Genomic DNA, 13,203 nt, shown 5'->3' with positions numbered 1-13,203 from the left:
GGCCGAGACCAGTCTGGCCAACATGGTGAAACCCCGTCTCTACTAAAAATACAAAAATTCGTGGTGGCGTATGCCTGTTATCCCAGCTACTTGGGAGCCTGAGGCAGGGAAAATTGCTTGAACCCGGGAGGCGGAGGTTGCAGTGAGCCGAGATGGTGCCATTGCACTCCAGCCTGGGTGACAGAGTGAAAAAAAAAAGAAAGTTAATGAATAGTTTCTACATTATTATGATCATGTAATATTTTTCACAGCAGAGGCAAGTAGTATATAATTACATTTCTTTGTATTGTTTCTTGGTTTTTGAATCTGTAACTGCGTTTTTCTTGTCATATTTTCACGATTCTTTCATTTTATCAATCTTTTTCTGTGGTTTGTCATTATTACTTATTTTATGCATATCAAGTCCCTCCCACCCTCCCCTGCTTTCCCTTAGTCCTATTTCCTTCAGTTTGGACTAGAGGTATTTAGACCTGTTGCCTTGCTTTTGTGCTGAACTTTTCCTTACTGTTTTTGCACAGTGCTACTACTGTTACTAGAGCTTTGTCATTTCTTGAGTTACTAACTTGTTTTAATGCAGTACACCCACATAAATATCTAAGAAAGAATATGTGAGAAATAAAGTTTTGAATCCTTGCTTATCTGTAAAAGTCCTCATTAGCCCTTACAGTTGACTGGTATTATTTTATTCAAGTGCAATTAAGCTGAAAATTATCTTCCCTCAGAGTTTTGAAGGGATTGCTCCAATGTCTTCTATGTCCATTGTTGTTGGTGAGGAAAAGTCGAATACTGTGTGATTCTTCTTCCTTTGTGGGTGATGTGTTTCATATTTTCATCCATCCCTTTAGAGCCTTCATTTTATCCTCATTAAACTGAAATTTCTCAAAGATGTCCAGATGTATTTTCATTTCCATTACAATAAGCAAAATACTTATGTGCTTCACTTCTTGAAAGTTTTCATATTACGGCTTTAGTGATCTTTTCTTTCTTTTTTTTATTTTTTTGAGACGGAGTCTTGCTCTGTTGCCCAGGCTGGAGTGCAGTGGTACCATCTTGGCGCATTGCAACCTCTGCCTCCTGGGTTCAAGCTATTCTGCTTCAGCCTCCCAGGTAACTGGGACTACAGGCACCTGCTGCCACACCTGGCTAAGTTTTTGTATTTTTAGTAGAGAGGGGGTTTCACCGTGTTAGCCAGGATGGTTTTGATCTCCTGACCTCGTGATCCGCCCATCTCGGCCTCCCAAAGTGCTGGGATTACAGGCGTGAGCCCCCACACCCGGCCTCTAGTGATCTTTTCTTTGTTTTCTCTATAGCTGCTTTTAGTTGGATTATTAGACTTACTGAATTAATCCTCCCCAATATTTTTGTCTGTTTGTTCTCTCTTTTTTTTTTTTTTGGTCTGGTCATCTCTTCTACTTTATTTATTCTTGGACCTTTTAATTTTATATTGGAAGTTATATTTTAAATGTTTGAGATTTCTCCTTCATTTCCTCCCCCGCCAATATCTTTTCTCATTTTATGGATTAATAATCTTCTTGAGTCTCTGAAAATGTTAATGAGGTTTATTTTTTTTAAAATTTTATTGCCCTCCCTGTTACCTGTCAACTCTTTTGTAATTTTTGTTGTTATCTGAGTCTCATTTATATTGTAGGCTTTTAACCAGATATCTGCTGACCTTGGATATCACTCAGCTTTAAGATTTAGTAGAAGGGTTCACAATGAGCTCTTGGTGGGAATTAATGGTTGGCAGGCAGGCTTTACTTTAGGGTTAAGCTGTTAATTAGTCTTTTGTATTCTGACATTCAAGAGTCCATTGTTTTACCCCAAAGTGCCAACTCCCATGCTAGGTACACTAGTTTCCTCTCTCCCAGACTCCAGTTTCTTTACTTTAGAAGAGATCTCTTTCCATTAATTTTACTTTGTTTTTTAATAATAATTTGGCTTTAAATTTTTTTAAACTACTGTTTAAAATAGTCTTTTGCTGAAGAGAGATAAATGTATATGTTTGATCTGCTATTTGAGCCAGAGAATCTCTTTCAGTTCTCAAACTGGACTAGACCAAAAACTAATAATTATTTAGATATTTATTTATCCAGTGTTTCAGAATGTGTTAGGTTGTAGAAATATAATAGCAGCTTTAAGTGGTGTAGGAGGTGTTTTGCGTGTTTATAAAAGCGAGTACTGGCTGGGTGCGGTGGTGAGCGCCTGAAATCCCAGCACTTTGAGAAGCCAAGGTGGGTGGATCGCTTGAGCTCAGGAGTTGGAGACCAGCCTGGGCAACATGGTGAAACCCTACCCCTAAAAAAATCCCACAAAAATTAGCTGGGCTTGGTGGTGCGAACCTGTAGTCCTACCTACTCAGAGGCTGAGGTGGGAGGATCCCTTGAGCCCAGGAGGTGGAGGTTGCATTGAGTCGAGATTGTGCTGTTGCACTCCAGCCTGGGTGACAGAGCTGAAACCCTGTCTCCAAAACAAAACCGAGTACTCATTATGTGTGTTAAGCCTTTTACAGTATGTGGAAGATTAGAAGATGTCACATAAAAAGTTATGAATGTAATACATTCTGGTAAAAATATTTAAAGAGCACAGGAGGGCATAACTTAAAAAGTAAAAGGGGCTGGGTGCAGGGGGCTCACGCTTATAATCTCAATACTTGGGAAGGCTGAGGTAGGAGGATCACTTGAGGCCAGGAGTTTGAGGCCAGCCTGGGCAACATGTGTTTCACTGGGTGACAGAGTGAGCCTCTTATCTAAAATAAAAAACAAAAAATGTGAAAGACCCTCTTTTCCCTGTTTTGCCCCACATTTCAGAGACAATTACTGTATCCTTGACTTTTGTTATGGGTATACCTTTGCTATTTCTATGTATGTGTATGTACTTAAATCCATTTTTATGATAATGGGATCATTTAATTTATATCTTGATTTTGTCACTTTGTGGTTTATCTTAGGCATCTTTCCATTTTAGCTTATACACATCTATCTCATTCTTTTCAAAATTTATCCAAAGATACGAATCACGTGCTTAATTTGCCAAGGAGTGTTTTAGGTGTTAAGGATTCAGTGGTGAACAAGAGAGACCAAGCTCCTGCCCTTACGGAACAATATTTCAATGGTGAGAAACACAAAATAAATGCATTTCTAGTAATTAGTTTCAAATACTGAGAAGTGCTATGAAGAAAATAAAATGTGGTACTGTACTGAGTGTGTCTGTTAATGGTATGAGAGAGAACGCATGTGGCTAAGGTGGTCAGGAAGGTCTGTATGAAGTGATGGCATTGAAACACACGTGAATGATGTGGAGGCATTTTAGGAAGAGCAGGATTTATTGTGAAGACTCAAAACAAGAATGGGTGTTGTATTAGTGCGTTTTTCACGCTGCTGATGAAGACATACCCAAGGCTGGGTAATTTTTAAAGAAAAAGAAGTTTAATAGACTCATAGTTCCATGTGTTTGGGGAGGCCTCACACTCACAGCAGAAGGCATGTCTTACGTGGTGGCAGGCAAGAGAGAGTGAGAACCAAGTGAAAGGTGTTTCCTCTTACAAAACTATCATATCTCGTGAGATTTATTCACTACCACGAGAACAGTATGGGGAAACCACCCCTATGATTCAATTCTTTCCCACTGTGTCCATTCCACAACACGTGGGAATTATGGGAGCTTTAATTCAAGATGAGATTTGGGTGGGGACACTGCCAAACCATATCAAATGTGTTATACTCAAGGGATCCTCCCATCTCCCAAAATAAACGATTGGTGTTACTGTGTAATGAGGGGAACTTAGGAGACCATATCTGAGAGGCAAGCAGGAGCCCAAACAGTGCCCTTCACACCGTGGTAAGAAGCTGGGATTTTATCCTTAGTGCAGCGAAAGCCCTTAGAAGGTTATAAACCAGGGCACCCATAAGGCTGTGAAAGTAACCTTGACAGATATGGCTTAGAGTAGAGTGATGGCAGAGGAGAAAGGCAATCAGAAGTGTTTGGAAAGCTCAGGAGGCTGAGGCAGGAGAGAATTGCTTGTACCCGGGAGGTGGAGGTTGCAGTGAGCTGACATCAAGCCCCTGCACTCCAACCTGGGCAACAGAGTGAGACTCCATCTAAAAAAAAAAAAAAAAGCTTGGAAAGTTACAGCAGTAAGATCTGCTAAAGGATTCGATGAGATGGATATGAGATAAAGAAGAATTAAAATTGTCTTCTAGATTTGTGGCTTCAGTAGTTGAGTGGACAGAAATGTCATTTACTTAGATTAGAGATTGATCTTAGTGGAGAAACAGGTTTTAAACTAGATTGAAGGCCCTCTGATTAGTTAAACCATTCCCCTACTGATGGTCATTTAGTTGATTTCCAGTTTTATTATCTTTGTAAGAAATATCCTTGTACTTGTGTATTTGTACGTGTGGACATATTCTGGAAGATAAATTCCTAGATGTAAAGTTCTCTCATCGAAGAGGACAGTACATGTGTTTCAAGTTTTGATGTATATTCATTAGTTGCCCTCCAAAAGTGAGGTGTTGGCTTGGATTCCCCCAACAGAGTATGCCTTTTTCCTGGCATCCTCACTAACAACATACCTGGTGGGAGAGAAAGTAGGCAGGGCCTACATTTCTGAAAATGGGAGTGGGAGTTCTAGTAGCATTTTTTCTTTACTAAATCACTTTGGCACTTTGTTCCTAGAATGAAAATCAGCAATTGTCGTTTTCTTTTTGGTATCCCTAAAGTCATAACATGTCTCTGGCCATAGTTTTTTCCAGTTACTAGTCATATAGCTGTTGGTCAGTCCTTCTAGGCTTAGTGGTATTTATGGAGCCTTTCATAATAATTATGAGAATTACAATGAAAATGAAAACTATTAATTGGTTTAATGTATGCCAAGCACTATCCTAAGTGCTTTACACGTACTATATTAATTTATTTAATCCTCACAACAACCTAAAAAGTAATTACTATTATTATCTCGATTTCTTGAAGTGGTGAGACAGAGGATGTCCACCAATCTTTGTCTTTTCATTTATGTGTTTTTTAAATTTTTTTCTGTCAAAATATCTTTTGGGAAGTTTGGCGCTGTTACTTGAATACCTTTTGTCAGTAGTTGTGGGTCAGAATCCAAACACAGAATAAATGGCAGGAAAAGGCACATTCAGTTTAGGAGAATGCTCTGCTTATGGGTGATAGTGTTTGTAATGCTTTGGGTTTTGGTTTTCAGAACTGCCTGTGTTCAAATCCCAGCCTCACACTTAGTAGCTGTTTGATTTGGGGCTGATCATTGATCTATTTTTGTAGCTCAGTCTTCTGAGCTTTAAAATGGGAAAACAAGGTTTTGTAGGTTGTAGGATTGTTGCGGGCAGTAAGTTACACGTGTAAAAGTGGCCAGCATAAGAGGAAGCACTTTATCAGCGTCAACTAATATTTTTACATAATTGGCTAAGAGTGGGCAGTCGTATCTAGCACTCAAAGTGTGGGGAAAATACTGGTGATAGGATATCACACTCTTACTGAGTTATATATATTAATATTTAGGTATAAAACTTAGAAAGTGGGGCTGGGCACGGTGGTTCACGCCTGAGGCTGAGGCAGGCAGATCACTTGAGGTCAGGAGTTTGAGACCAGCCTGACCAACATGGTGAAACCCTGTCTCTACTAAAAATACAAAAATTAGCCTGGCATGGTGGTAGGCACCTGTCATCCCAGCTACTCAGGAGGCTGAAGCAGGAGAATCACTTGAACCCAGGAGGCGGAGGTTGCAGTGAGCCAAGATGGCGCCACTGCACTCCAGCCTGAGTGACAGAGGGAGACTCTGTCTCAAAAACAAAACAAAACAAAACAAAACTTAAAAATGGTTAGGCACTGTGGCTCATGCCTATAATTCTAGTACTTTGGGAGGCCAAGACAGGAGGATCACTTAAGCACAGGAGTTCAAGACCAGTCTGCTGGGCAACATAGTGAGACACTGTCTCTAATTGGGGGGGGGCGCGGGGGGAAAGCCAGGTGTGCGGCCACGTGCCTGTAGTCCCAGCTACTCAGGAGGCGAGATGGGAGGATTACTTGAGCCCAAAAGGTCGAGAATGCAGTGAGCCATGGTTGCGCCACTGCACTCCAGCCAGTGCGACAGAGCAAGACCCTGTCTCAACAAACAAAAAACCCTTAAAATTTTTTTAATGCTACTAATGTTGTAATGAGTCATATTAAGTGGGATTATACATGTACCAAACTTTTATTTTTTCTTGAGTGAGATTATTTCATGGTTATTTTAATTTGCATGCCTTACGATTGAGTTAAATTGATTATATTTGTCACTTTTTTTTGCAAACTGCCTACCAGTACCCTATTTCGGGTACTTTGCAGCTTCAAATAAGAAAAATTTTAATTAAAAATGGCTTAAACTGTACATAAAATTTACCTCACATGACTGGAAGTCCAGGTGTAATTCAGTGGCTCAATTAAATTATCACAGACCTAGATGGTTTTCATTTTCCCGCTGTTTTATACTCAGCTTGTTGTCGATAGTTGCTAAATTAATTCACTTAAATAATCATTTAGCACCTAAAATGTATTAGGCAGTAGTCTATAAGCACGGGAAATACAGCAGTGAGCAAAACAAAGTTCATTGCCTTCCTTCACGGGCTTACATTTTAGTGGGGATAAGGGAGAAGACAGTCAAACAAATAGGTAGAATTTATAGATTGTCAGAAGATGTTAAGTTTTATGGAAAAAAATAAAGCCATGGAAGGGACGGGAAGGGCTGGGTTGGATTGTTTTAAGTGGGGCCATCAGAGAAGGCCTCAGTGAGCTGATGTTTGAATAGAATCTTAAAGGAAATAAGAATGCAAAGGCAGATATTTGGGGAAAGAGCATTGCTGATGCAGGGAACAGTGAGTGCAAAAGCCCCAGAGGCAGGAATGTGCTTAGCATGTTCATAGAACTGAAAGGGCCAGTGTGGCAGGAGCTGAGTTATGGAGAAAACATCATAAGAGAAGTAGCGTGGGGAGTCAGATTGTGCAGGGCCTTGTAGACCATTGTGAGATCTTTTGACTTTTACTCTGGATTAGTTGAGAGTCCTTTGGGGGCTTTTGAGTGGAGGACTGGCTTTATCTGACCAAGACTCTAAAACTCTCATGCTGGCTGCTGTGTTGAGACTAGAATGAAGGAGATCAAGGAAGAAGCAGGCATGTTAGATAATATTAGCAGGGTAACAGATGATTTGAAGCATGATAAGCATCAGAGAAATGTTGAAGTAATTCTGCATATCAGTTGAGGAAGAGCCGAAAAGATTTGTTGAGGGATGTGGCATGTGAGAAAAAGAGGATTCGTAGTTCACACCAGGTTCAATGACCAGTAAAGATATTTGTTCATGCACATCTATTTTATTTGGAATTAAAAACCTTTCCTGGAAGCCCTTAGCAGATTTTTTTTTTTTTTTTTTTTTTGAGTTGGAGTTTTGCTTCTTGTTGCCCAGGCTGGAGTGCAGTGGCACGATCTCGGCTCACTGCACTGCATCCTCTGCCTCCTGGGTTCAAGCGATTCTCCTGCCTCAACCTCCTGAGTAGCTGGGATTACAGGCATGCACCACCATGCCCGGCTAATTTTGTGTTTTTAGTAGAGACAGGGTTTCTCCGTATTGGTCAGGCAGGTGATCTGCCTGCTTCAGCCTCCCAAAGTGTTGGGATTACAGGCATGAGCCACCGTGCTCGGCCAGCAGATTTTTTTCTTAAATCCCATCAGCCGTGATTGGTATCCATCCATGTCCTAGATACAAGTGAGGATGAGAGAGCAAGGATGTTCCTTGCAGCCATGATAATGGGAGGTGGACTCTGTAAGGAACAGGTTGTGAGTGGGGAGTGGCTATTGGTTAGGTAACTAATAGTCTGTTTGTCATTGCCCATTTTTCTGTTAAGTCGGTCATCCTTTTTAAATGATTTGTAAATAATTTTTGCATGCTAAGAAAGTATTTGTTATATAATTCTAGATTCTAAATATTTTGGAGCTGTAAATGAGGTTTTAAACTCTGAGATCAGTTTTCTAATTTTGAAATAAAGTGAATCTCCATTGAAATTTACAAGTAGGGGCTGGTGATCGCAGAGTCCAATGCATAATTTATAGTTTTTCCTATTCTGGGTGCAGTTGTCATTTTAACCTGAATGCCAGGTAGTTATCTTTATAAAACTATCATGTGTGAGTTATAGAGGTAGCATTGGGGTGGTGGAAAAAAACAAAACACCACTTTTGAGGTAGGATCTCACTCTGTCACCCAGGCTGGAATGCAGTGATGCAGTCATGGCTCCTTGCAGCCTCAACCTCCCTGGCTCAAGTGATCCTCCCTCTACTCAGCCTCCAGAGTAGCTGGGACTACAGGTGCATACCACCACACCCGGCTAATGTTTAAATTTTTAGTAGAGACAAGATATCACTATGTTGCCCTTTCTTCCTTCACCAAAAAAAGCTGATAAACTGGCTTATTATATAACAAGGAATTCTCATTTTATTTTACTTATATTGTATTATTATTCTTTAATTTCAGTGATGTGAAGCAGTGTTTTTTGGAGGTTTTGAATGTGAGCTTTCTCATCAGACACTGAAGAGTTTTTGAGCCTTAACTCCATTACTTAATTAGCTGTGTGACCCAGACCACTTCATTGTACAGCTCCATTCTTGTTATGCTGGGGAGGGCATTCACACAAAATACAATGAAATTGTGCTTCCTGGTGGTTCTGATGTGACTTTAGGCAAGTTCATTAAACACTGCGCTTTCAATAAGATAATGCATGTGGAATGCTGAGCACAGTGCCTTTAAGACACTAAAGGGGATATGAGAACAGTTCCATAGCCCTTCATTTTTACTTTTGATTAAGAGTTGTTTACTAATAACTAACTAGGTGAGTTATAAATGGGGAAGTAGGGTCATTGTGAAGTGGCTATGAGACAGCATAGAGGATATATTTTAAAAGCTGTATTTTTACTACCTATTTTCAAACTGCATATTTCATTTTAGTTTGGAGAACTTTACTGAAGAATAAAGAAGTAGTAGTATGTGAGTTTGGATCATTTCTATGGTTAGGTGGTGGCTGCACTAAGGCCTTTCCAATTCTTAGTCCTGTGAGAGGTAGATAGGGTTGTGGGGGGTAGGGGAGAACAGATAAATGAGATACATTTATATTTTTTTGCATGGTAACTTATAAGGCATTGCCAAGAGAGGGAATTCACTGGAGGCAAAGAAAAATATAAAACATAGTGTATATAGGGCTTTGTAGCATCCGTGGTTTCAGGCATTTATGGGAGCCAGGCAGGGGTAGGGTATGGGGTTGAAATGTATTTCCTATGGATAAGCACAGGACTACTTTATATCACTTAATCCAAGACCCTTTTACTGGTGAGGAATCCAGCATTTAAATTTATGTATGTATATGATAAAGCTAGAATTTTTCCAGATCTGAGACTCAAAGCTCTTTGTGTTTTCGTTTATACTCCAGCTCTTTTGAGGAGCTTTAAAGTCTGGTTACAAAGACAGGAAAAACAAGAACGGCCACAGTGGCTCACGCCTGTAATCCCAGCACTTTGGGAGGCTGAGGCCGAGACCGGCCTGGTGAATATAGTGAAACCCCGTATCTACTAAAAATACAAAAATTAGCCTGGTGTGGTGGTGTGTGCCTGTAATCCCAGCTACTCAGGAGGCTGAGGTAGGAGAATTGCTTGAACCTGGGAGGCAGAGGTTGCAGTGAGCTGTGCCACTGCACTCCAGCCTGTGTGCCAGAGACTCTGTGTCAATAAAAAAAAAAAAAAAGAAAAAAAAAAGGCCGGGCATGCAGTGGCTCATGTCTGTAATCCCATTGCTTTGGGAGGCCAAGGCAGGCAGATTACCTAAGGTCAGGAGTTCAAGACCAGCCTGTTCAACATGGCAAAACCCTGTCTCTACTAAAAATACAAAAATTAGCTAGGCGTGGTGGCAGGCACCATAATCTCAGCTACTTGGGAGGCTGAGGCGGGAGAATGGCTTGCACCCGGGAGGCGGAGGTTGCAGTGAGCTGAGATGGCACCAGTCAGTGCACTTCAGCCTGGGTGGCAGAGCAAGACTGTCTCAAAAACAAAAAAACAATCAAAAAACAACGACAAAAAACCTAGGAAAAAACGTACATGCAACAGAATGTTAAAGAGGAGATTCTAAGGCTTTTTTTTTTTTTTTTTTTTGGAGACAGTCTCACTCTGTCGCCCAGGCTGGAGTGCAGTGGTGCGATCTCGGCTCACTGCAGCCTCCGCCTCCCTGGTTCAAGCAGTTCTCTGCCTCAGCCTCCCAAGTAGCTGGGATTACAGGCGCCTGCCACCATGACTGGCTAATTTTTGTAGTTTTAGTAGAGACGGGGTTTCACCATCTTAGCCAGGCTAGTCTTGAACTCCTGACCTCATGATCCATCTTCCTCGGCCTCCCAAAGTGCTGGGATTACAGGCGTGAGCCGTTGCTCCTGGCAGAGATTCTAAGTTTTTTGAGAATAGTGACTGTATTTCTTGGGTCATGGCTCTATCTTATACATCTGGCACAGTGTGTGTGTCTGTAGCAGGTGTCTAATGTTTGTTAAACACACGTGGTCCTTAATATCAAACAGCATGGGATTTAAGACATGAACTTGGGTTTGAGTCTCAGCACTTTCGTTTCTTAGTTGTATGACCTTGGCCATTTAATCTGTTTGATCTTGAATGTCCTTATCCGAAAAATAGGGGACATACTAATTAACATCTATTGTGATGGGTTGTAATGAGAATTAAGTGATAATGTATACAAAATACCTAACTTGATTGGATTTGTGGTACGCAGTAGCTATAATGACCATTTTAACCCCAATATGAGAAGGATTCACTCATCACACTGTTGTATACTTCGTAGCTATTACTTCTTTAATCCCCAAGGACTTGTTTAACAAAGTGTTCTCCAGTTTCTACTTCCCAGTTCCTTTGTGGAACTGGTAAAAATTTAAAATATCTTAACATAATATTTTATTTCAAATGATAAACAGTAAGGTAAAATGTGGTTTTTCTTGGACAACTTATGGTAGAATGATGTCTAGAATATTTAGTTATGTCATTTAGTACTTTTTTCCTTTACAATTTAAAAAAAAATTATTTTATTTTAGATTCAGGGGGTACACGTGCAGGTTTGTTACATGGCTAGATTATGTAATGCCGAGGTTTGGCCTGCTAGCGCAGCCATCATCCAAAGTGACCCTAGTACCCAATAGGTAGTTTTCAACCTGTGTGCCTCCTCTTCTGCCTTCTCTTTTGGAATCTCTAGTCTATTACTTCCATCTTTATGTTCACATGTACTCATTGTTTAGCTCCCACTTACAAATGAGACCATGTGGTATTTGATTTTCTGGTTCTGAGTTACTTCTTCTAGGATAAAGGATGAAAAAGAGTGTAGCCTCCAGCTCCATCCATGTTGCTGCGAAGGACATGATTCCATTCTTAATGGCTGTATAATTTTACCTTTTTTTGCGAGGGGGAGAGGATTTAAATATGGACCAGCATAATGAAGAAAATGTCTGTAATCCCACTATTCACATAACCCCTGCTAGTTTAAAAAAAGTTCGTGTAGGCCGAGCATGGTGGCTCACACCTGTAATCCCAGCACTTTGGGAGTCCAAGGCTGGAGGGTCACTTGAGCTTAAGAGTTTAAGACCAGCCCGAGTAACATAGTGAAACCTCATGTCTACAAAAAATAAAACTTAGCCAGGTATGGTGGTGCATGCCTGTAGTCCCAGCTACTTGGGAGGATTGCTTGAGGCCAAGAGTTTGAGGCTGCAGTAAGCTGTGATTGTGCCACTGCACTCCACCAGGTGTTTTAAAAAAAAAAAAGCAAATAATTAGAAAATTTAAATAGTGTAAACTAGAGGCCTCTCCTATTAGTTTGCTAGAGCTACCGTAACAAAATACCACAAACTGAGTGACGTAAGTGACACTCAGTCACTTTTTTTTTTTTTTTTTTTTGAGACGGAGTCTCACTCTGTCGCCAGGCTGCACGATCTCTGCTCACTGCAGCCTCGGCCTCCCAGGTTCAAGTGATTCTCCTACCTCAGCCTCCCGAGTAGCTGAGACTTCCAGTCTCCAGAATTGAGAAATTTAATTTCTTTTAATTAAAAAAAATTAAGAGTGACACTTGGCTGGGCACAGTGGCTCATGCCTATAATCCCAGCACTTTGGGAGGCTGAGGCGGGCAGATCACCAGGCCAGGAGATCGAGACTATCCTGGCTAACACTGTGAAACCCCATCTCTACTAAAAATACAAAAAGTTGGTCGGGCGCGGTGGCTCATGCCTATAATCCCAGCACTTTGGGAGTCCGAGGTAGGCGGATAACCTGAGGTTGGGAGTTTGAGACCAGTATGACCAACACGGAGAAACCCCGTCTCTACTAAAAATACAAAATTAGCTGTGCATGGTGGTGCATGCCTGCAATCCCAGCTACTTGGGAGGCTGAGGCAGGAGAATCGCTTGAACCCGGGAGGCAGAGATTGCAGTAACCCAAGATCACGCCATTGCACTCCAGCCTGAGCAACAGGAGCAAAACTCCATCCCAGGAAAAAAAAAAAGTCTAAGTAGTCCCCAAAACATAAAATTTGAGCCTAAAATGGGAACTGTTTTAAAATTTTAATATATTGTGTTTTTTTGCCATGTAATCCCAGGTATTCTTCAGGTTAGAACTCAGTTTCACAAAAAAGGGTGTGCTTGAAAAACTTACCAAATCTCCTGATTAGATACTTTTTTCGTTTGTTTCTGTTTTTTTGAGACAGAGTCTCGCTCTGTCGCCCAGGCTGGAGTGCGGTGCCACAATCTCGGCTTACTGCAACCTCCGCCTCCCAGGTTCAAGCGATTCTTCTGCCTCAGCCTCCCGAGTAGCTGGGACTACTGGCACACACCACCATGCCCGGCTAATTTTTGTATTTTTAGTAGAGACAGGGTTTCACCATGTCGACAAGTCTGGTCTTGAACTCCTGACCTCAGGAGATCCACCCACCTCGGCATTCCAAAGTGTTGGGATTACAGGCGTGATCCACCACGCCTGGCCAGAGCATACTTATTTATTTAGCAGGTGTGGATATGTGTATTTAAACAGACTTACTTGTAAATAGATGTATAAATGTATACCCATAATGAATGAAATTGATGAAATTATATATATTTATATATTCATTATAAGAGGTTACAATTTTTTGTTTTTTGT

General features: G+C 41.0%; 1 protein-coding gene across 21 annotated transcripts in view; it reads left to right on the top strand.

The window, feature by feature from the left end:
* The window catches only part of KMT2C (lysine methyltransferase 2C), a 300,175-nt gene that overhangs the window by 35,505 nt on the left and 251,467 nt on the right, over nucleotides 1–13,203 (top strand). The window lies entirely within an intron of this gene.

Source organism: Gorilla gorilla, chromosome 6, assembly GCF_029281585.2.
Source record: "Gorilla gorilla gorilla isolate KB3781 chromosome 6, NHGRI_mGorGor1-v2.1_pri, whole genome shotgun sequence".
Classification (NCBI taxonomy): domain Eukaryota; kingdom Metazoa; phylum Chordata; class Mammalia; order Primates; family Hominidae; genus Gorilla; species Gorilla gorilla.
The sequence above is the reverse complement of the archived record's forward strand: the minus strand, read 5'-3'. Positions and strand labels throughout refer to the sequence as shown.